Raw genomic sequence first — 3,043 nt, 5'->3', positions numbered from 1 at the left:
AAACATCCCTGTACTTCACATGACAATAGAATGTCTACTTGCACATAGTCTTCTTCAATGTTCATTTTTCTTTCTTTTTTTTTTTTTTTTAACTATTTATTGCGATTTGGATGAAATTTCACAAAGGAGATTTGTTTTACATTCAACAGTTCATACAAGTTTTGTGACAATAGTTATGTTGCAGGAGAGGGAGCCCATGAGACCCCAAGTGAGTTCTTGTCTCTTGGCAAGAAGGAATTACTCAGAGAGAGGTGGTTTATAGGGAGCAAGCCTGTAATGACCACTGCATGAGGCTATACAGTGGGACAGCAAACTAGGTGTATAGCATGCTAGTTGAACTGCCAACATTTCCCATTTGGCTTACAGCAGTTATAGGGGACAGAATGAGGAAGCTACACAATTGGTGAATCGGGTGCATAGGCCTCATATTTTCCTTATTTGGATTCTTGTTTCATTGTGCTCCTGTCTTCCAGATCAGTTCAGGTATCCACTTATCTGCAGATCAAGAAAGATGCTGTCACAGGGTCTCATGTGCTAACCCCATACCCAAGAACCTGGAATAAACAGTGTGTCAATTTCATACTTTCCTAATAGCAGTTTTGTTAGTCACAGTTTCTTGTGAAGACATTCTTTGTGACATTAGCAAAGGCTTTTAAAAAACCTAATTTCCAACTTAGTACATATCATACTTTTTCAGTTCCTATCAATAGGTGTAATTTAAGTAATTTACAAAAAGTGTAGTCATCCCCCCCAAAAAATGTAGCCAGGGCACCTTCCATTCCATACATGTGTCCCTGTCTCAGTTACGTTCTTCGCAGTGAAACAGCTCTCCTCTCATTTCCTCCTTTTGGTTACCCTTTCCCTGTGTGCTTCTTTCCTATGAGTTCCTGCCTTCCTCCCTTTTTCCCTGTGCAAATGCTACCCTTCTGATCTCCCACTGTTGTTTGCTCTAAGGAGTGCCTCTCCCTGGTGTAAGTGTTCTTCTTGTAGGCCTGTATATTGTTTGACTGAGAGTTAAGTCACAGAGTGAGTGCAATTCCAGGCCCTATGGGTGACTCAGGGCCATAGTCTTGAGGGTTTCATCAGTCTCTATCAGACCAGTAAGCCTGGTCTTTTTTTTTTTATGGTTTTGAGTTTTGTTCCACATTTTTATCCACTTTACCCAGGATCTCCAATGTTGATCCCTTTCTGAGTGGTTGGCATTGGTAGCTGGCCACCATGTAGTTTTTCTGGTCTCAGGGTCATATAGGCTGAAGTAATCAAGGTCTGTTAGTCCTTTGGACTAACTTTTTCCATGTGTCTTTGATTTTCTTCCCTCTTCTTTACTCCAGACAGGGAGAAACCAATAGACGTGTCTTAGATGGCCACTCACAATCTTTTAAGACCCCAGTCACTACTCACAGAAGTAAGATGTAGAATGATATTTTGTATACCATATTGTGCCAATTGAGCTTAATGTCCCCCATGACTATGCTTATATAGAGTTTTAACTAAAAATATAACACAATATAACAAAACATAATTTTCCAACTATGTGAGGATAATGTTAAAGCAATAATCTTCAAGCAAAACTGAGAATGGTCTCTTTGATAATGAAAATAATAATAGTTTACATTTTAAGTTTATCATATATGTCAGATCATGTCTTAAAACTTTTGTTTATGTTATCTCTTCTTATAACAAATATAAATTGCCTCTAGTTTACATAAGAGACAATTCCTAATGTTTTAGAGCTAATTAGTATACATTATATACCAAATCTTTTGTTATAAAAAAGTGGTAAACAATGTGCTATAACCCAATGGACCATCCTTGGCCCTCATTTCACCCTCTGTATTAACGTCACTGCTCTATACTACATGTATACATTGTATACCTGTTTTCTACTCTTTGTATCTTCTCTTCATGAAAGTCCTATTATGGATAGTATATAAATCATGAACTTATATCTACCATGCCTTCCCTGAACAGTGACTATTAACAGTATTAACCTCTCCATATTCAGACTCAGAGTATTCCATAGATCTGTGTATTTTTACTCTCAACATATTTCTTTGCATAGATCCTATGTTCACTTAATAAGCTTAGAGCCAGTTTGGGGAGGCAAGTTCATTCACAGCCAAATTGTACAAATAATAACTGTTGATTGAGAAGTTATGTTAAAATAGAATAAGGAATTAAAAGGATAATTTGATATGACCAAAAGCTCATCCAGCATTGGATTCTAAATGAATAGTGCTTCTATAAACCATGTTCAGAACACTTTTTTAGTGGAGTGGTTTAGTATTATAGATGTGAAATTTCAGTACTTGTGAAAATGTAGCTGGAGTTATAAAGACTGAATTTAGGAATATCAAACCATGAAGGAAAAGAATGTAAATGAAGAGGAGCATCTTAAGAAAATGGATAAAAATTGGTCAGATAAGTTGGAGGCAAAGAAGAGGAGAATTTCTTTTTAAGCTGTAATTGTTATCCCTTAACTTCCTGCTTAGTTCCCAGACCTTCTGACTTTACTTACACTTTCTTGAATCAAAATCCTCCTGATGTAGCTCCTCAATATTGATTATTTGACCATAACAGGATGTCATTTTTTTCCCAATGATTCTTGTGGCAAGTTCTTCATCATTAGCTAATAGAGGAAAATTTTATTTACTAAATCAAGTGAGCCAGTAACTCAATCAATTAGCAACTCAATACATCAACTAACATGTACTATCAATACTTAGAAAGTATAAGAAAGAGTATAAAATAAGGTAGGAAATTAGAAAGAAAGAGGGAAAAAAAAAACTAAGCAGATACATGCATGTTCAATGGAGCAGAATAACAAAGAAAATTATGGGAAGGAGTGAGACAGAGAGAAAACAAAAACAGAGAAAGAGAATGAGAGAGAAAAAAGAACAACAACAACAACAAAGTTGTAAACAAGAAGGAGAGTAAAGGAAAGGAGGCAGATGAGAAAAGGAAATACCAGGTGCCAAAAGGGTAAGAGGAAAGCTTACGTTCCTGGATATTATGAATGTAGTTCCCATTCATCTTCAAAATA

At 36.0% G+C, this 3,043-nt stretch overlaps 1 pseudogene; it reads right to left on the bottom strand.

Moving 5' to 3' along the window:
• Positions 1 to 673: 673 nt before the first annotated feature.
• Positions 674 to 3,043, bottom strand: part of LOC103213079 — a 3,474-nt pseudogene continuing 1,104 nt past the window's right edge.

Source organism: Orycteropus afer, unplaced genomic scaffold (assembly GCF_000298275.1).
Source record: "Orycteropus afer afer isolate SDZICR_OR568_19922 unplaced genomic scaffold, OryAfe1.0 scaffold01259, whole genome shotgun sequence".
Classification (NCBI taxonomy): domain Eukaryota; kingdom Metazoa; phylum Chordata; class Mammalia; order Tubulidentata; family Orycteropodidae; genus Orycteropus; species Orycteropus afer.
The sequence above is the reverse complement of the archived record's forward strand: the minus strand, read 5'-3'. Positions and strand labels throughout refer to the sequence as shown.